At 40.5% G+C, this 22055-nt stretch overlaps 1 protein-coding gene and 1 pseudogene across 2 annotated transcripts in view; one reads left to right on the plus strand and one right to left on the minus strand.

Moving 5' to 3' along the window:
- The window catches only part of NHS (NHS actin remodeling regulator), a 336054-nt gene that overhangs the window by 294174 nt on the left and 19825 nt on the right, over positions 1-22055 (plus strand). The gene's annotated exons all lie outside the window — the stretch shown is intronic.
- LOC116857025 lies at positions 148-19224 on the minus strand (annotated as a pseudogene).

Genomic DNA, 22055 nt, shown 5'->3' on the forward strand with positions numbered 1-22055 from the left:
TCTCAGTTGCACCGAAGCACAGGAAAAAAGAAAAGAAAAAAACCAAGTTTACAAGGGCCAAAAAACTGTAGGAACACTCTATTCCCCTCCACCTTAAAAGCCCATACAGGAACAGGATCCAGATGCTGTAAGTGGTGGGTCTGGATGTCATAACTGGCAGGCCTGGTCATCGCCAGGAGCTTCTGACCTCAGCAAGCCCAGGGTCTGCAAGACCACACCAATCCTGGTCACAATGGGACACAGAAAAAAAAAGAGCCATTGTTTAAAAGGGCAGAGGAACAGCTGGGATCCTCTCTCCCCCTCCACCCTAAAAACCCAAGCCAGAACAGGGTTTGGCTCACAGCTTGCAACCTCAGCTAGCCTAGGATCCACAAGCCCACAAGAGCCCACAACTATCCTGTGGTGCTGGGGCACAGAAAATATTTTTGTTTCTAATTGAAAAAAAAAAAAACTTTATATTTTATTTTTAAAATTTGTCTTGTTTGGTTTTTATTTTTGTTCTTTTGGGTTTTGTTTTTTCTTTTCCCCTTCTTTAAAATTTTTTTTTTACTTTTTCTTCTTTCTATAAAAAGCTACAGTTTAAAAGAGTAACATATACTGCCACAGCTCTAGCCAGCCCGCAAAAGTCACCACACACACAATCTACAGAAAGGACAACATACACAAGATCACTCCTTCATGTTTAGGAGAAGTAGCCTTTCTGCCTAATCCATAGAAACACCAAAAGTTGAGCAAAACGGGAGGAGAGAGGAATATGTTCCAATAGACAGAAAAAGATAAAAACCTCAGAAAAAGAAATGAAACAGAGATAAATACACCTTTTTTTAAATAAAGATTTTGTTTATTTATTTGAAAGAGCAAGAGAGGGAACATAAGCAGGGGGAGTGGGAGAGGGAGAAGCAGGTTTCCTGCCAAGCAGGGAGTCCAATGCCAGGCTAGATACCAGGATCCTGGGATCATGACCTGAGCCAAAGGCAGATGCTTAAAAACTAAGCCACCCAGGCGCCCCCCCCCCTTTTTTAGCGATATGCCTAATAAAGAATTTAAAATAATAATAATAAAGATAGTGGGCTTCAGAAAAAAAGTGGAAGAATTTGGTAAGCCCTTCAATAAAGGTATAGAAAATACTAGAAAGAACCAATCAGAGTTGAAGAATACAACTGAAATAAAAAACACTTAGAGGGAGAGTCAGTAGTAGATTAGAGGATGCAGAAGAATGTACCAGCAGTCTGGAAGACAGCATAATGGAAAGTGCACAAATTGAACAGCAAAAAGAAAAGAATTTGTTTAAAAAGATTTTATTTATTTACCTGAGAGACAGAGAAAGAGCATAAGCTGGGGGGAGGAACAGAGGGAGAGGGAGAAGCAGGCTCCCTGCTAAGCAGGGAGCCTTACGTGGGGTTCAGTCCTAGGACCCCGGGATCATGACCTGAGCCATAGGCAGACGCTTAACCAATAAGCCACCCATGCTCCCCAAGAAAAGAATTTTTTTAATGAGGCTAGATTAAGCAATCTCTTGGATAATATTAAGTGAACAAAGATCATGATATAGGGTCTTGAGAGAGAGAGAGAGAGGTGTAGAAAACTTATTTGAAGAAATAATAACTAAAAACTTCCCTAACCTAGGGAAGGAAACAGATATCCACTCCCAAGAAACACAGAATTTTACACATGATGAACCCAAGGAGGTCCATACCATGGCACACAGTAACTAAAATGTGAAAGTTAAAGAGAGAATTTTAAAAGCAGCAGGAGAGAAAAAAAAATGTTAACTACAAGAGAAAACCTATAAGACTATCAGCTGATTTCTCAGCAGTACTTTGTGGGCCAAAAGGGAGTGCATGATATATTTAAAGCGCTTGAAAGGAAAAAAAATTTGCAACCAAGAATACTTTACTGGCAAGGTTATCATTCAGAATTGAAGGTGAGTTAAAGTCTCCCAAACAAATGAAAGATAAAGGAGTTTATCACAACTAAATGAGTCTCACTAGAAATGTTAAAGGGACTTCTTTAAGTGGAAAAGAAATAGTTATAATTAGACATAAAAAATTATGAATAGAAAAATGTAAAATATGAAAACATGCGTTAAGTGTGGAGAGGGAGTAAAAAGGAAAGAGAAGGGTAAAAGAAAATCAAGGGTTTTTTTTTCCCTGTTTTTTTTAGACTGTATTTGAACTTAAATGACCAAACCTCATGAAAACCACAAACACAAAACCTATAACGGATACACAAAAAATAAAAAGAAAGCCAAACACAACACTATAGAACCTCATCAAATACAAAGAAAGAGAACAAGAGAAGGGGCAACAAAGAACTACAAAAACAACCAGAAAACAAATTTTAAAATGGCAGTAAGTACATACCTATCAATAATTACTTTAAATATAAATGGCTTAAATCCTGCAGTCAAAAGATGTAGGGTGGGCAGAATAGATTTAAAAAGACTCATGTAGACTTCTGGGAAAGATGGTGGAATAGGAGAAGAGGATCCTGGGCTCTTCTGTCCCACAGATACCACTAGGGAACACCCACATCAGTGTAAATAAACCAGAACAACTAGAAGACTGACAACATTCTCTCGCAGCTAAATGTAGAGAAGAGGCCACATCAAAGAGGATCAGAAGGACTGAGATGCAGTGGGGAACCAGACAAACTAGCAGGACTGCCCACAGGAGGGAGGAACACCACCAGCACAATGAAGGCAGAGGAGAGGACCCTGCACTAGGCATCTCAGGCATGGGGACTGCACTGCAAACGTGAATCCCCATAACATTTGGCTTTGAAGGCCAGAGGTGCCTGGCTTTGCAAGTTTTTGTAATCAATAGGGCTTAACACCTGGAACTTTAAAAATCAGCAGCCTCAGCTCTGCAGGAGCTGGGAAGGTCACAGGGAACTGAGTCCCCACCTTTAAAGAGACAGCATTTAACAAACAGCCCCACTGAGATAAAGCATAGAAGCAATAGTTTGAAAACTTCTGAAAGATTTATTTACTAATGTCAAAGCATGTGCTGCAGAGGCAGGGAACTTTGGGAAATTTTTCCAAGAACAAAAATGCTGGTAGGAACCCCTTCCCTCCTATGCCCCCCAGCCTAGATAAACGGACACCTGGTGGAACCACCAGAGCACAACACTCTCCACTTAGCTTGCTAACAGCTTGTGTCCAGCCCCCATGCTCTTCTGCAGATCTGTCCCCTCCAATCCATCAGGATTTCACAGGAGTTCTCCTGGGCACCTGCAGCTCACCACCCACAGCAGGCTGGCTCGAACACCTGGCCCCTGCACTCTCCCTACAGACATACCCCTTCCAATATGCCTTTGGCCGGAGCCCATCCAAAGCAGTGCCAAAGCCTGGCTGTGTGCAAGCAGCCCCAACAGGAGACAGGACGACTCTAAAGTGACTCCTGGGGAAAATAACTGCACATACCAATATGACTGCAGCCCCAGCAATGGGCTGGGGGCAGACATGATGTCTGACTGCAGGCCCCACCCACGAATGAAAGCTTCTCAGGGCATAACACAGGGAAAGTGCCTTGCAGTTTGATGCTACCACAGCTCTGGGAAAAGCCTGATCTAACTCACCTTAAGCCCAAGGTGGCCACAGTCTGGCCCACTAACAACATAGTAACCAAACCCTGCCTATAACAGGCAAAGAGAGCCATTAGAGACAAATGGACTGAAGGCAAATACAGCACAGCCACAACAGTAGGAGGCATGCAACACATATAGGAGACAGACCTGAAGGGCCAGGTTCTGGTGAACAGGGAATGTTGTGCTGCAGAGCACTAGAGGACCTCTTTCTCATAAGGCCACTACTTCTAAGAGGAGGACACATGGCTGATTTTCCTAACATGGAGAAAGAAACACAGAGAGTTAGACAAAATGAGAAGACCCAGGAATATATCCTGAATGAAAGAAAAGGGCAAAAGTGAAGCAAGAGGCAAAACAAAACAGAGATAAGTAATATGCCTGATAGAGTATTTTAAAGTAATTTTCATAAAGAGTCTCACTGGACTTGAGAAAGGAGTGGAGGACCTCAGTGAGACCCTCAAAAAAGAGATAGAAAACATAAAAAAGAACCAATCATAGATGAAGAACTTAATAACTGAAATTAAAAACACACTACATAGAATAAATGGTAGACTAGAGAAAGCAGAAGAACAGATCAGTGACCTGGAGGACAGAGTAATCGAAAGCAATCAAGCAGAACAGTAGAGAAAAAAAGAATAAAACATGAAAATAGATTAAGGGAACTCAATGACACCATCAAGCCTAGTAATATTAACATTAGAGGGGTCTCAGAAGGAGAAGAGAGAAAAGGGGGAGAAAATTTATTTGAAGAAATAATAGCTGAAAACTTCTCAAATCTAGGGAGGAAAACAGAAATCCAGATGCAGGAGGCACAGAGAGCCTGGAACAAAATGAACCCAATTACCAAGACAGTAATTAAAATGGCAAAATGTAGTGATGAAAAGAGAATTTTAAAAGCAGCAAGAGAAAAGAAAACAGTTACATTCAAGGGAAACCCCAAAAGGCTGTCAGCTGATTTTTCAGCAGAAGCTTTGTAGGCCAGTAGGGAGTGACATGGTAGATTCAAAGTGCTGAAAGAAAAAAACCCTGCAGCCAAAAATACTCTGTCCAGCAAGGCTATCATTCAGACTAAAAGGAGAGATAGTTTCCCAAAGAGACCAAAGTTAAAGGAAACCATGACCACTAAACCAGCACTATAAGAAATGTTAAAGGGGACTCTAGAGTGGAAACAAAAGACCCTAAGAGTAAAATAAGTAGGAATCACAAAAGTAGTAAAAATAAGTGTATCTATAAAAATCAGTCAAGGGACTCACAGAATAAAAAGACGTAAAGTATGACACCATTTACCCAAAATGAAGTGGGGAAGAGAGTAAAGAATGGGTTCGAACCTAGGTGATTATCAACTCAATATACAGTGCTATATGCAAAAGGTGTTATATATAAACCTAATGGTAACCACAAATGAAAATCCAGTAATACATAGGTAAAAAATAAAGACAAAGGAATCCAAGAATATTACTAAAGAAATCCAACAAACCATGCGTGAAGACAGCATGAAAGGAGCAGAAAAGAACTACAAAAACAACCATAAACAAAGTAACAAAATTGCAATAAGCACACACCTGTCAATAATTACTTTGAATGTGAATGGACTAAATGCTCCAATCAAAAGATATAGGGCGACGGAATGGATAAAAAAGCAAGACCATCTACATGCTGCCTACAAGAGACTCATTTCAGACCTAAAACCATATGTAGATTGAAAGTGAAGTGATGGAAAAGCATTTATCATACAGATGGAAGTGAAAAGAAAGCCAGGGTAGCAATACTAATATCAGACAAAACAGACTTTAAAACAAAGACTGTAACAAGAGACAAAGAAGGACACTATAAATCATAAAGGGAACAATCCAACAAGAAGATATTGTAAATATTTAGGCACCCAACACGGGAGCACCCAAATGCATAAAGCAGCTAATAACAAACATAAAGGAAATAATTGATAGTAATACAATAATAGTAAGGGACTTTAACACCACACTTACATAAATGGCTAGGTCATCCAAACAAAATGAACAAGAAAACATGGCTTTGAATGACACCTTGGACCAAATGGATCTAGCAGATATATTCAGAACATTCCATCCTAAAACAGCAGAATACACATTCTTTTAAGTGTACATGGAACCTTCTCCAGAATAGATATCATGTTAGGCCACATAACAATTGTCAACAAATTCAGAGAGACTGAAGTCATACCACGCATCTTTCCTAACCACAATGCTATGAAACTAGAAACCAACTATAAGAAAAAATCTGAAAAGGACAGAAATACATGAAAGTTAAATAATAGGGCACTAACCAATGACTGGGTCAACCAAAAAGTCAAAGAGGAAATCAAAAAATACATGAAGACAAATGAAAATGAAAACACAACAGTACAAAATCTTTGGAATGCAGAAAAATCTGTTCTAAGAGGGAAGTGTATAGCAATACAGGCCTACAGAAAGAAGCAAAAAAAAAAAAAATCTCAAATTAACAACCTAACTTTACATCTAAAGGAGCTAGAAAAAGAACAAACAAAACCCCAAACCAGTAGAAGGAAGGAAATTATAAACATTAGAATGGAAATAAATAAAACAGAAACTAAAAATAATAATAATAATAGTAATCATTGTAACCAGGAGCTGGTTCTTTGAAAAAATCAACAAAATTGATAAACCTTTAGCCAGTCACATCAAAAAAAAAAAAAAAGAAATACAAAGGACTAAAAGAGAGTATTATGAAAAAGTATACACCAACAAATTAGACAACCTAAAAGAAATGGATAAACTCCTAGAAACATATAACCTTCCAAAACTAAATCATGAAGAAATAGAAAATTGAACAGACTGATTACCAGCCATAAAATTGAGTGTGTAATCAAAAAATTCCTAACAAATCAAAGTCCAGCATCAGATGGCTTCACAGGTGAATTCTACCAAACATTTAAAGAAGAGTTAGTACCTATTCTTCTCAAACTATTCCAAAAAATAGAGGAAAAAAGGAAAGCTTCTAAATTTATTCTATGAGGCCAGTATTACTCTGATACCAAAACCAGATAAAGACACTACATAAAAAGAGAACTATAGGCCGCTATCTCTGATTAACACAGATGCAAAAATACTTAACAAAATGTTAAGAAATGGAATCCAACAATACATTAAAAAATCATTCAGCATCATCAAGTGGGATTTATTCTAGGAATGCATGGATGGCTCACTATTTATAAATCAATCAATATATCTCATCAACAAGAGAAAGGGAAAAAACCTTATGATCATTTCAACAGATGCATAGAAAGCATCCAACAAACTACAACATCCATCCATGATAAAAACCTTAACGAATTTGGTTTAGAGGGAACATACTTCAACATAATAAAGGCCATATATGAAAAACCCACAGCTAGCATCAGATGCAATGGGAAAAAACAGCTATTCCTCCAAGGTCAGGAACAAGATAAGAATGTCCACTCTCACCACTGTTACTCAATATAGTACTGGAAGTCCTAGCCACAGCAATCAGACCACAAAAGTAAACGGCATCCAAATTGGTAAGGAAGAAGTAAAAACATGCACTATTTACCGATGACATGGTACTATATATGGAAAACCTGAAAGACTCCACCAAAAAACTACTAGAACTGATGAGTGAATTCAGTAAGGTTTTAGATAGAAAATCAATATACAGAAATCCACTGCATTTCTATACACTGATAATGAAGTAGCAGAAAGAGAAATTAAGACAACAGTCCCATTTACAAGTGCACCAAAAATAATAAAATCCCCAGGAATAAGCTCAACTAAGGAGGTGAAAGAGCTGTGCTCTGGAAACTATAAAGCATTAATGAAAGACATTGATGATGACACAAATGAAAAGATATTCCATCCCTATGGACTGGAAGAACACACATTGTTCAAACATCTGTACTACCCAAAGCAATCTACAGATTTAATACAAATCCTTATCAATCTACCAAAATCATTTTTTCACAAAACTAGAACAAACAATCCTAAAATTTGTAGGGAACCGTAGAAGACTCTGAATAGTCGAGAGCAATCCTGAAAAAGAACAGAACTGGGTGTGGTGCAAAAATAATGAATACCATTACGCTGAAAAAATAAAAAATTTAAAAAAAAAGAACAGAACTGGAGGTATCACAATCGCAGATTTCAAGATATATGATGAAACTATAGGAATCAAAATGGCGTGGTTCTGGCAAAAAAAGAGACACAAAAAGATCAACAGAACAGAACAGAGAGCCCAGAAATAAACCCACGATTACACAGCCGATTAATCTTCAATGAAAGAGGAAAGAATATGCAATGGGAAAAAGTCTCTTCAACAAACAGTGCTGGGAAACTGGACAGCTACATGTAAAAGAATGAAACTGGACCATTTTCTTAAACCATACACAAAAATAAACTCAAAGGGATTAAGGACCTAAATATGAGACCTGAAACCATACATATCATAGAAGAGAGGACAGGCGGTAATTTCTCTGACACCAATTGTAGGAACATTTTTCTAGATTTGTCTCCTGAGGCAAGGGAAACAAAGGAAAAATAAACTCTTGGGACTACCTCAAAATAAAAAGCTTCTGCACAGCAAAGGAAATGATCAACAAAACTAAAAGAACCTACTGAAGATATTTGTAAATGACATATCCAGTAAAGGGCTAGTATCCAAAATATATAAAGAACTTACATAACTCAAAACCAAAAAATAAACAATCCAATTAAAAATGAGAAGACACGAACATTTCTCCAAAGCAGACATTTTGATGGCCAACACAGGAAAAGATATGCAACATCCCTAATCATCAGGAAAACGGAAATAAAAAACCGCTATTACCTTATACCTGTCAGAAAGGCTTAAAATAAAAGACAAGAAACGACAAATGTTGGCGAGGATGTGGAGAAAAAGGAACCCTCGTGCACTGTTGGGAATGCAAACTGGTGCTATCACTGTGAAAAACACTATGGAAGTTCCTCTAAAAATTAAATTAGAATTACCATATAATCCAGTAATTCCACTACTGGGTATTTACCCAAAGAATACAAAAATACTAATTCGAAAAAATATATGTACCCCTTTGTTTATGGCAGCATTATGTACAATAGCCAAATTACGGGAGCAGCCAATCGTCCATCAATAGACACATGGATAAAGAAGAGGTGGTAGATATACATTACTCAGCCATAAAAAAGAAGGACATCTTGCCATTTGCAACAACATGGATAGATCTAGAGGGTATAATGTCAAGTAAAATAAATCAGAGAAAAGCAAATACCATATGATATCACTCATATGCAGAATTTAAGAAATAAAACAAATGAACAAAGAAAAAAGAGAAAAACCAAAAAATAGACTCTTAACTATAGAGAACAAGCTGACGGTTCTCAGAAGGGAGGTGACTGGGGGTGAAAGCGGTGAAGGGGATGAAAGTGCACTTGTCATGATGAGCAGCACTGAGTAGTTACGGAATTGTTGAATCACTATATTGTACACCTGAAACTAATATAGCATTGTATGTTAACTATACTGGAATTAAAATAAATTTAAAATTAAATTTAAAAAATTTTTAAAAAACAGCATGCATAGTAGAAAAATAAACAAGATCCATCTATATGGACTATTACACAGCCACAAAAAAGATGGCATCATGCCACTTGAGACAATATGGATGGACCTACAGGATATTATGCTAAGTGAAATAAGACTAAGACACATACCATATGATTCCACTCATAAGTGGAACCTAAAAAAACCCTCAAATAAATGAATTAACAAAAAGCAGAATCAGACCTATAAATACGGAGAACAAAATGAAGATTGCCCGAGGGGAGGGCTGTGGGGGGCGGTTGGGCAAAATGGGTGAAGAGGAGAGGAAGATAGAGGCTCCCAGTAATGGAATGAGTAAGTCATAGGAATAAAAGGGACAGCCTAAGGAACACAGTCAATGGTACTGTAAGAGCAATATAATGATATGATGGTAGCTACACTTGTGGTGAACACAGCATAATGTATAGACTTGTCAAGTCACTATGTTATACACCTGAAGTAATATAACATTGCGTTAACTATACTCAAATAAAAAATGTAAACATGAAGTTAAATGTTTTTTTTTAAGGAGGTAAAGCCCAAAAGAGTGTCTATTGTACGCTACCCTTCATGTTAGAAAAAAGGATACAGAAGAAAATATACAGGTATCCATTTATTTGTGTAAAAGAAATAGTCTTTTAAAAAAGAGTCAATTTTGCTCTAACACAATATATTCATCCCTAAAAATCTCTACATTATGCAAAATTCCACAATAAAAACCAGAAGGTTTATGGGGGAACATGGGGTACAACACTCAGTAAACCTCAGACACACACACGCACAGAGATAGGAACCTAATTTTAAAAAAGCAGCAACACAATTTTACAACATTAAATAGTTAAGAAATATAATACAATAAACATGTCACTTTACCTAGAAAAAGCTTTGAAGTTTGCTTGTGGAATGGAGATCAGGATGGCTATAGCTTGTGAATTGGTGCAAAGGGGTAGAAGGCTGTAGCCCCAGGTGTGGATGGGTGTGACTTCTAAGACACTGGTGAACCAGGGGGACTCAGAGATGTCTACAGTATGTGCATTTTACATATTCTTACCCAGCTCAGGTCAGCTGGGTATACTTTCTGGGTTCACCTAGAATTTCTCATGCATGAAACTGTCCATAAACAAACACGAAATACACATGAAACTCCAACTGTTCTCTAAGATACAGCAATCACGGTGGCACAAACCTGCTTTTTTCAAAACAAGCATTACTGCAAAACTATACAAGAAAGACAAATCGGAAAGTAATGAGATTGATTTACCAACAGGCAATGAGTGGGAACAGACTAGCAAGAATGGGGGATGGGAAGGAGGTAGTAGAGTCAAGGGAGTGACACTTCTCTGAGTATATTTTTGGGGTAGGTCTAACTCTTAGAACCCAGGTAATGTTTTACATACTAGCCCCCCCAATAAATAAATAATATGAATCAGAATGTGAGGAGAACCCCAAATGGAAAGCAAACAGCAACAAATAAACCTAACTATATTTCAAATGACTATCATAATCACACTGAAGGAGGTGGGAAAGGAAATAGGTAAACTTAAGTAACTCTGGAAAGAAGTGTTTTTGTTTTGTTTCATTTTAACCAAGAATATTTACTGATGGATTGATGAATATAATTTTAAATAGAATAAGAAGGCATAACCATGAATTCAAACAGTATTCAAACACCAAAAGAGGGAAAAGCCATAAACTTAGGAACTTAAAATATTCAAGTCAAAGAGCCTCTGAGGTACTGAATAGATAAGTATCAGACAATTCTTCCCTTTTGTACGATTCCTGTATTACATCACTTGATCACAAAGCCAGAATGGTACTTCCGTAGAATTTCTCATTCATTTGTACCTCAGCCATTCCACCTGACTGCTCCTCTGTTCCCCATTCCTCTCCCTTTCCTTTGCAGTGATATTCTTCAGCCATTCCCTTCCTAAGGAATTGTGTGCACATCTTCCTTCCAAAGCAAGGAAGCAAGCAAGCAAGTGATGAGTCAGGGGAAGTGAGCCATGGGCAGATATATGAATGAACAGATTTGGACATTAGGATGGCGACTGCGTGATTCAATGAGGTCTTTAAGCTGACTTGGACAAATAAGCTGCTCTGGCTTGCAGAAAGGTCCATAATGCGACATCGTATTGTGCTACCAATGCCAGATCCCATGTTTCTAAGAGGTTAACAGTAATCTACACAAGGAGATAGGTAGTCAATGTAACCAGGCAGCTAATGGGACAATACAGTCAATGCTTTGGACCTCCTAGCGTGATCATTTGGCAACCGCAAAAACCTTCAGGATCCTGAGGTCAATCTTTAAATCTCTTGGACAGATAAATTAGGCATAAACCATGCGGCAGAGATGGGAATACAGGAGGCATTTAGGGTGCCCTAGCTCCTTGTTCAGAAACCCATGAGAAGGTCCCCAAGCATACTGTCAGAGAAGCCACCCTGGTGGTGACCGTGCCTCCAAGCTGAGCAAACCTGCAGGCATGTGGCTATTTTCTGAAGAGGAAGAATAGCCATATAGGTAGGTACTCTGTGTGTGGAGAATCAGAGGCCAGATGTTGAGGGACCTGGGAAAACCACCGAGAAGTTTGGCTTGACACCTTTCACCTTTTAAGATGAACATCTCCATCCAGCAGTCCTCTGATGACAGAGCAGACTTCCGGGGACCGAGAGGTGGTCATAGTCTCTGACAGAAATGCTGATTTCCCAAAAGTTCCTGGGGATATAACATCCCAGAGGCTTATTTATGAGCAAAAGTAGATAAAAACTACCAGACCATAGAACAATCTTGCCAAGTTAGATATGTATTTAACAGGCATAGCTTGGGGTGCCAGGTAAAAAAAGAGGAAACTCAGGCATAATAAAAAGCAAGAAGACTGAGCGGCGCCTGGGTGGCTCAGTGGGTTAAAGCCTCTGCCCTCGGCTCAGGTCATGATCCCAGGGTCCTGGGATGGAGCCCCACATCAGGCTCTCTGCTGAACAGAGAGCCTGTTTCCCTTCCTCTCTCTCTGCCTGCCTCTCTGCCCAATTGTGATCTCTGTCTGTCAAATAAATAAATAAAATCTTTAAAAAAAAAAAGGCAGGAAGACTGAAAGATCAAGTGAATGGTATGCCGGGTGGCAGAGAAGCAAAGGACATATGGAAGAGTTCGTAGGAGGATGCTGAAACCGAGCTGAGGGGAAGGCAGCATGGCTGCAGTCTACACCCAGGGAAAGCCAATGTGGCCGGCTGGCAAGAGTCCTTCCCTCCCTTTCTCAGGATGGACAGATAGCATTCGGCAGCGTAACTGGGGGAGATGATCTCTGTAAATGGGAATAGCTGAATGGATACTGAAGAGAAATAGGCTGGATGTGCCATTCTGTCATGTCCTGTTTTCCCCAGAGGCAGGTTTGTGTCAACAGAGCACATGTGGGGCTGTCCTGCAACAGCAGTGGTGTCTTGGCAGAAAGGGGGTAATAGGGTGGAGGTGGGGCTGGAAGGAGGACTCTCAAGTTCCGGTTTTTAAATACTAGAGAACGAGGAACTTTGTAGTCAAGAAACTGGATGCTGACTTTCTGTTCTATGCCCACTTTCTCCAAAACCCTAACAAATTTTGCAGATGATATGGCACCATCCCCATCCTGATGAGTTTCCTGGATGGTCCTGTGATGCTGCTCAGTTGCTTCTCTGGGAAATTCGCTCCAGCCATCATGCATAGCCTCTGGACAGCTCACTGTCATCTTTATCCAAATCATATGGCCGAAAAGCAAAGTATAGTTCGTTGCTTCAGAGTTGAACGGTTCTGGTCCATTCCCATCTTTGCTCTTAGCACTGTATTAAGTGGGTTGGAAATGAGCCAGTTTTTATGAATCAGTGGAAGTTTACCTGGTCTTTTCCTTCTGGAAAGAAGGCACTAATGAGCCATCTCCCAGTGGGTTGATGACAAGTTCTGGCATCAACTGGAAATCTTCCCAGCTGAGGGCCCCATTCTCACCTTTGTCCGGGCTGGTGAACTGGCTGTAGAGGCAGGTGATCTGACTGTGGGAAAGGCTGGTCTCCTTGATCTCCTCTAGTTCTTTATTCCACAGTAACGTGGACCCCAAGTGTGAGCTCCCCTAGGAGCAGCTGTACCTGAAGCAACAGTGGAAAGCTAAAGACAAAAGGAATTGTAGACAAATATTGGACTCTCGTTGGAAAATTTATTCTTCACAAGAGAATGAACTAAAAATTCCAAAACTACTTTATGTGCAGGATAGGACTGAGCAAATATGTTGTAGATAATGACAATGAGTTTGTCACTGCTAGAGAAAGGAGTTACAAATAAGGAATGGGGAAAGTCTAGAATGAATCCTTTGGTATTAGATTACATCTAAAATATCAGTATAAATTCATACATATTTTCTCAAACACAGAGAGAGATATACACATGTATCTGCAGATGGATAGGCATAAAATAAACGTGTGTCTATGTGCATGTATGAGTATACAAACATATTTCTTAGCTCTGTCATCTGAGAGGGCCTTAGAAACAATGATACTTTGGTAACCCTGAATACATCTACTGCCCACATCTTCTTTCTTTCTTTCTAAGATTTTATGTATTTATTTAACAGACAGAGAGCGAGAGAGCACAAGCAGGAAGAGTGGCAGGCAGAAGGAGAGGGAGAAGCAAGCTCCCTGCCGAGCAGGGAACCTGATGCAGAGCTCAATCCCGGGACCCCGGGATCACGACCTGAGCCAAAGGCAGGCACTTAACCGACTGAGCCACCCAGGCGCCCTGCTTACATCTTTCTAAATGCCATTCTCTAAAAGGATAAACCAGGGATCCTTGGAGAAATTTATTCAAGGACTAGGCCAGGGGAAATATAAGATAAGCCTAGAATATCTGAAGATGCTCAAAAGTAAGAAAGTGCTCAAAAAATAATAGGAAGCATGTCGAAAGGGCACAGAAGCCAACCTGAACGAGCTCTCAATAGCTAAATCTGGGACACTTTGAGCAATAAAATAAAGACAGTAATGGATTATAACTCAGAAAATAAAGATCTGAGTCTATACTGCTATAAGGAAATTGGGATAAATAAATACATGTATGGGGGGGTAGTTCTTCCTTACAGAAGAGTTCTAATGAATAAATGTAGAAGTATTGATACAAATTTTTAAAATCACCATTAGCCAAATATGATAGTTATAATTTTTATGGGCAATAATCATCGATGAATGCTAAAATTAGTTGGGTGAAATTATGTTGAGAAATAGGATGTGTGCATTGTCTCAAAGTTTCTCCCCACAAGATACTTGTTGATTACAAACAGAAAATAGTAATTTTAGCTGCAGAAGCTGACAGCCACCATCTTAGCCAAGTGATCAAAATTAACATCAGTAGCAATAGGGGACAGCTGTATATGAACCTCCTGATATAATGCAATGAGATGACACTTCTGTGGAATTCTTGACAAAAATGTTTGACCTCAATCTAACCATAAGAAAAATGTCAGACATCCTTAATTAAGGAACATCCTAGAAAATCATCAGCCAGCACTCTCCAAAAGTGTCAAGGTCATTAAAGCAATGATTGAGGGGTTACCACAAACTGAAGGACACTAAGGAGATTTGACAACTAAGTGCAATGTGGGATCCTGGATTGGATCCTGGACCAGAAAAAGAACATTAGTGGGAACTGGTAAATGCCAAGTAAAGCTAATAAATTGGTAAATAGTATTTATCAATTTTAATTTTCTGCTTTCAATAAATGTACTGCGGTTATGTAAAATGTTAACATTAGGAAAAGCTGGACAAAGTATATGGGAATCTTCTCTACTACTTTTGCAACTTCTGTGTAAATATTCAGTTATTTCAAAATACAAAGTTAAAACACACACACACACACACACACACACACTTAGCCATAAATATTCCACAGTTCCTGAGTTGGGATTTGTACCCCAGTGCCTATGATAGAAATATGGCTTCTGGAGAAAGTAAGTTCAACCAGGACAAGCTTAGTTCATAATTTCTTTCCTTTAAATAGCAAAATTCAGAAGACCACAGAGAATCTAAGATAATTAGAAATTGCTATGGTATATGACACCTTAACCCCTAGGGCCCCCTCATGGCATAGATTCCCATTTGAGGGTGAGCTGCTACGACGGACTGCATAGGGCGTGCAGTCTGTCATAGGAGCTCACCCTCGTCCTCTGCTGAATGGGCTGTCCAGCTCATCTGTTCTCATCAGTAAGTTATGTTGGTATGGGCCACGAATACTCAAGACATTTGCCTGCTCTTCCCCCATGCAAGTCGAAGGCAGGCATTCCCGTTAGATCACACCCAACCTTTCCCACATGGTCCAGAGAGCTGACTGATCAGAGTCAGCACTTGAGCTGAAACATCTCCTATCGCTGCTTTCAGCTTGCAGTCAGGTCCATGGGGACCCTTGGAGTCTAAGTCCCTGCTTAGATTCTGAGGTTCAGATGGAAAGGCATGGAAATCATCCTTCCTCAAATGTGGTAAGATGCTCCAGCAATTTCACCAAGCGTCCCTCTCCAGCTTTTGTCAGTGGTCCGGGGCCAGAATATCTAACAGTCTCTGTGGCAGTGGACGGCAAAGCTTGACATGAGATGCAGCGCTGTGGCAAAGGTTGATCAGGTTCCCGAGGAACACCGAAGCCTAAATCCTGACCATCAGGATGACAGTTAACTCATTCCACCATATGGTGTTAACAATTATCCTCTGTGTCAGGCTTCATAAAATTAGCCTGGGAAGAATATCAGAGATTCTTTGTCATTTCATAGCCTGATAGTAGTTTTCTAACTTATCAAACTATGCATCCAGGGATTTTAAAGTAAAAGTCTGTCAAATCACTTTTCTTCTTACCAAGGAGGTGCATCAGAGAGACGGGACATTCCAACGGCCTTACTGGGAAGTAAATGAAGGCAATCACTCAAATGAAGACCCAGACCCCCTCGGTCTTAGTCCAGAGCTATAAACAATGACCATGTTCACTCTTCCATTTTCTATCAAGAAGAAGAAAATAGGTCTTATGAGAAAGAAGCTTCTGAGAACAATGAAACTGTCTTACAGAAGAATGACAAGACTGGGAGTGGAGTTCTGAGCCAAGAGAGGGCTTAAAGACTAGAGTTGGCAGGAGGGGCATTTCAGCTGTATTTGACCTGCCCTGGGATAAAGACCTTCTCACTGCCTCACTCTCTCTCCTGTCCCCAGTTCTATCTCCTCTCATCCAGCCTCTCCCCTCCTTCTTTCTCCATGAGTCCTCACTGGAGACTTCTCATATTCTATTGGTTTACAAGACCGAGACTGAGAAATGCTGACCAAGCTTTTCTTTTGTTGTAAAAGAATTACACATACCACAGTGTCCTAGACAGGTCATGTTTTGGTTTTATAAAATATCTTCATAGTTTTGCAAGCTCTCTCGGAAATATTCTGTTGTTTTATGGCCTGTCTCAAAATGGTTCTATCCATCCAATTAAGTCTCTCTTGCTTCAGTCTAAGTGCTTTCCTTTATCTCATCCAGTTTGCTCCTTTAAATCAATTACAAAAAATTCTAACATTGGTACGAGAATTTTTGACATAAAAATTCTTCCCTAATCCTGAAACCTTCAATTCCTTCATTCTGCCTAAAGAAATAAGTTCAAATCCTTAGCCCAACTCTCCAGCCTCTGTATGATCTGGTCCTAACCTACCTTTCCAGATGGACTGCCCACAAATCCATTGCACAGACCCTAGACCTCAGCCTAACCAAACTACACGTGCTTCTTGAGAAAATATCCTGCACTCTAAAAACGATATCTCCACTTGGAATGCCCTCTCTCCCACTGTGGCCTCTTATTTATTCATTTTGAAGAAAATTAACTGACACAAAAATGAGAGACATAATTTCTGCCATACAGAGTACATGGGATAGTAGAGAAATTGTATTATTATTAAGTATAAGGTTTTAGCACCTAACTGGTATGTGGTGTTAGAATAGGGCTGGATGTTAGGATTAAACTTCATGGTAAAGGGAGCATCTGAAAAGGCCTTGAAGGATGGGGTAGAATTTCCATGTGTAAACTGGGAGGAAAAGGATTATAAGCTGAGGAAACCATGAGAGCAAGCTCACACAGGCAGGAGAAAATGAAGTGCATATACATAAATTCAAATATTTTGGTTTGGCTGTAGTGCTCCAGTAGACCAGATCTTGAAGGACCTTGAATGTCAAACTAAAACGTCTGAATCTATTACACAGACATGGGAAATTAGAGGTTTCTTCTTGGTATAGTAGGGTTGGAAGAGCCTGACATTAGTTTCAAATGTGAGACTACAGGAGTGGTGATGCCTGTCACATGCTCCATTTAACTCAGCTGTGAGCTCTCACAGACTGGCCGTAAGTAACTTGTGACTTTACTCGTAGCTGCTGTTCTGATATGGGACTCTCCTTGGGACAAGTCAGCACAGCACCTGCGACATGCAACTATATAGCTACCGACCCCAGCAGATACTCCTCCCCCTCTCTACCCATTTTCGAGAATCACCAGAAGCAGTTTGCTTTTGAGACGCCATCAGTTCTCCTGTTCCCTGCCATAAGATGCAGGCATCATTATGATCTTGATGTCCCACGGACCATCACACCGGTTCCTGTTTTCCTCATGGGGTGAGGAAGCAGAGGTAGCAAGTACTTTAGATGCCTTAGACACAAGCAAGCCAGGGGTGAAAGCCTGGTACCACACACTTCAGCAGTCAGGGTCCAGCCAGGAACACAGACTGATCCACAGCAGTTATTTTAACAGACAGAACTCAGTACCGGGAAGGTACTGCAAAATGGACATAGCAAACGGGAAACGGAGGCAACAGAGACAGTAAGTGCAGAAAGGAGCTGACACACCTAGGACAGAACCTAACAGGGAGCAGCTGGTGAGAGAGAAATGTTATTTTCAGAGTCCCGGCAGAGCAGAGGAATAGATGTACAGCTGACAGACGACAGCCGAAGAGGCAGCACAATAGCTAATGACAGCATTAGCCCACGAGCCCCGTTAATATCAAATACTGTGAGAAATAAAGAAAATTCCTTACTGCAGAGTTTAGTTTTGGAATTCTTTCTTTTTAAAACACGGGCCTGGCTGTGGAGCAGGGAATAAAATTACTGCTTTGTACACATCGTTCCAGAATATGTTCAGGTTCACGTTTTCTTGCACATCTGAGACATTCCGCTGCTCTAAGTACAAGCAGACAATGGAGTAGCACTCACAATAAGACAGAATGAATTACTGACACACACAACAACTTGGATGGATCTCAGAGGCATTATGCTGAGTGAAAGAAGCCAGTATCAAAAGGTATGATTCCACTTATATGACACTTTCAAAAAGACAAAACCATAGTGATGGACAACAGGTTCTTGGTTGCCAGGGGCTAAGGGTGGGGGGTATGACTCTAAAGGGATAGCACAGGGGAACTTTTTGAGGTAATGGAAATGTTCTGAATCCTAATAGTGGGAGGGTTACGTGAGTCTAGGCATGTGATAACACTCAGCTATACTAAAAAAAGAGTCAATTAAAAAGGGGGGAAAGGTAAAAAATAAAGGTGGAACATGGATGGCTTGTGCATAAGAAGGTTTTATCTTTTCTTATTTTTTGAAAACTTTGCTGTGGTAAGGTTAAGTAGGACCCTACTGCGCTCTTGCCGCGACTGGCGTGAGTTACAAGGGAAAAGTGTCCCTTGGAGTGAGGCCAAATCTACGACATGTCTTCAGTTACTGCACACCTTGGAGCCTCCAGCTGAGGGCAAGGCAGGTGGGCGAGGGAGGAACTCTCCCCACACCGATGGGCCACTGTGGGACTCAGGCTGCCTGCTCCTGTGATTTGGGTGAGGGTATTTGTGCCGTCTGCAGCAGTTCAAAGCTTTCTTCTTCCCTCCACTTCAAAGCCCGGCCTGCCTTTTTCCCACTCATGTCTTTTATTTGGTGCTAGCAACCTTTGAGGACTGATACTGAATGGCCCTTGGCAGTGACCCCACTAATTGGCAAAGCTGGCCACAGGGGATGAATAAGACACTCACTGGCATCAACATCACACTGATCATGGTCCAGTGGGCCTTGTTTTGTATTCTCCTTGACAGTCCAGAGCAATTCCTGTGAATAAATGACTGAGCAGCAGCAGGAAGTGGTCTCCCTCCTGGCCTCCCTGGAGCCCTCTTTTCCATTCACATGGGGACTACCGTCCACACAGGCTTCAAAGTAGAATTCTGTTATGCTCAGCACATTTAAATCACTTCATTAATAGAACACCATTAAACAAAGTGTTCCTGAACTTTAAAATACATAAAATCATTTTGCATTCCATCACCCAAAGAATTTTCCTTTGGTTCCAGCTGAGATCAAAAGGAGAGAGAGATTCTTGGCGGCTACATGCTGTCTTTCACAAAGACTCTCTCGCGGTGGAAACTGCGCCATTGCCACTGCATTCGGTTCTGCTCACTAGGGGCCGATCTCATACCCAAGACATTATCAGACCATCAAGAGGGTGGGATTCCCTTTTGAGTGAATGAGCACATACTCTTTTGTGTTTGGCTTCTTTCACTCCACATACTTTTTTGAGGTCAATGCTGCATGTATCAATATTGTGTTCTTTTTTATGACTGGGTAGTACTGCATTATAGGAATATGGTAGTCCCCAATTTGTTTATCCATTCTCTTGTTGGTAGATAATGGAGGTGTTTCTAGTTGTGAGGACTTTGGGGGGGGGTCTTTTACAAATTAAGTTGCTATGACTATTTTTGTGCAAGGCTTTTTGTGGACATACTCATTCTTCTTACCTCCGTATACCTGAGAGGGAATTAGAGGGCAGACATATGCTTACGTTTGTTAGATACTGCCAGTCTCTGAAGTGGCTAGACCATTTTACGTGCACCCCATCAATTTATGAGAGTTCTAGTTGCTCTTCCTCTGTGCCAGCACTTGTTATTATTGACCTTTTGAAGTTTAGCCCCTCCAGTACACAGCAGTATGTGACTGGGGTTTTCATTTGAATTTTCCCAACGAGAAATGATGTTGAGGGCTTTTGCATATGCTTATTGGCCTTTTGCATATTTCCTTTAGCCAAGTGCTTCTCAGGAGAATTGAGGAAGTGGTGGTGGCAATAGCTGGCAGGGAAGAGAAATAAAGGTATGATTTGGAAAAACAGACTTATCAATGATAAGGCAATTTTTCCCAGTCCTGAATATTTCTGCATTTTGGTGTTTTAAATAGACAGTAATATATAAAGTGGTTAAAAGAAGAACTCAGCCAGCACTTGTTCCTGAATATCTCCCTCCCGGCCTATAACCACTGTTCACAATTCTGCCTCAGAGATGTGTTCCTTTGGGCTTCTCACTAGGAGTTCTCAGCACATTAATGTGAATGCATCTGTGGGCTTCTGTCAAGCCTCACAGCTAGCTGGGGGTGCAGTGGGAAGGGTTTGGGCACTTCGGGGTGCTGCGTTCAGGCCCTCTAGGGAAAGCATGAAGGCCCTAGCTTTCCTGGGAGAGTGGTAGAAAAGGTAACACCAGGAAAGGGAAGAAAGGCTTAGGAGAGAGAGACACGGGAAGCACCCTAAACTTTTACTTACTTCATTCTGTTTTCCCACAGTTACTCACTTTGGTAAATGTTGGAGCTGAGGAGAGAGGAAAGGGAGAAGCACAGTATGAGTCAGAAATGATGTTATTAAGCTTGTTTGGAAGAGCACAATGCCAGCCAATAGGAGGCTCTGGACAGTGTCATGGAAAGAAAGTGCTATATAACTGCAGCAGGAAGAGTGCTGAGTGAAGAAGGTATCGCCAGCTTCCTTTAAGCCTTCCAGAAAGATCGAGGCACTTTCTGTTTATGTGCAACACATTCACACACTCCAGTAAGAAGAATCTGAGGCAGACAAGGTCCCCTCCATCTCCTAGATAGGCCGTAACCTTGTGCAGAAATGCAGGGACCTGGTTTAAGGACAAATGGGCCCCAGGGTGGAATGAAAGTAAGGTCCCGGATCACCTGACTAAGGAACCCATGTGGCTTGTAATGGGCATCTTCGCTCTAAGGTTTTATTCCTATATTCAAACATACCGCAGCATCCATTCTCTAGTGAATATTTCTCATGTTTAAGACAACATGATAGTAATGAATGAGCTCTGAAAGTCAGCTGCTATAAATGCCATGTGTTATCAGTTAGATCACACACTAAAGCCGAATTTTCAAAACATTTTAAGCTGAAATACCCACAACATTTTAACAGATGTCTTTTGGAGAGTCTAGAGGCAAAATAAGCTCCCATCAGTATATAAAATAAAACCCCAAAGAAAGTAAAATGCAGAGGGATTATATTTTTCTTTTGGCAGTAAGAGAAAGGTTGGGGAAAATCTTGAGATGTTTGGAGAAATGCTTGTTCACAGCCACAAAACTGAAGAAATGAACAGTGTCTATTATTTCTTGTTCTGAGCACTGACCCTAAGTATGTAGCTCTAACTTTCATTGAAAGAGTTTCATGGGCAGGTAGGGAAAGGATCTGAGAGTATAAATTATGGGCCAGCAGGGACAGAAATGGGGTGAAAGCATCAAAGAAGCATCTTTTGTCAGGGACAGGATGGGCAAGACCAGTAGTGGCTGATTCTAAAATGATCTCATCTCGGAGTCTAAGGCCTCTTAAAATCAGGGGTAAGAGGGCCAGAATGGGAGCCTGGAAAAATAAAGAGACATTTTTATGTGTGTGTTTTTCTCCAACATTATGAAAAAGTCTGAAAGTACAGAAAAGTCAAAAGAAGGGGGGCAGGGAGAGGGTGGCTGGGTGATGGACACTGGGGAGGGTATGTGCTATGGTGAGCGCTGTGAAATGTGTAAGCCTGACGACTCACAGACCTGTACCCCTGAAGCAAATAATATATTATATGCTAAT

Source organism: Lontra canadensis, unplaced genomic scaffold (genome assembly GCF_010015895.1).
Source record: "Lontra canadensis isolate GAN:19392208 unplaced genomic scaffold, GSC_riverotter_1.0 scaffold116, whole genome shotgun sequence".
Lineage (NCBI taxonomy): Eukaryota > Metazoa > Chordata > Mammalia > Carnivora > Mustelidae > Lontra > Lontra canadensis.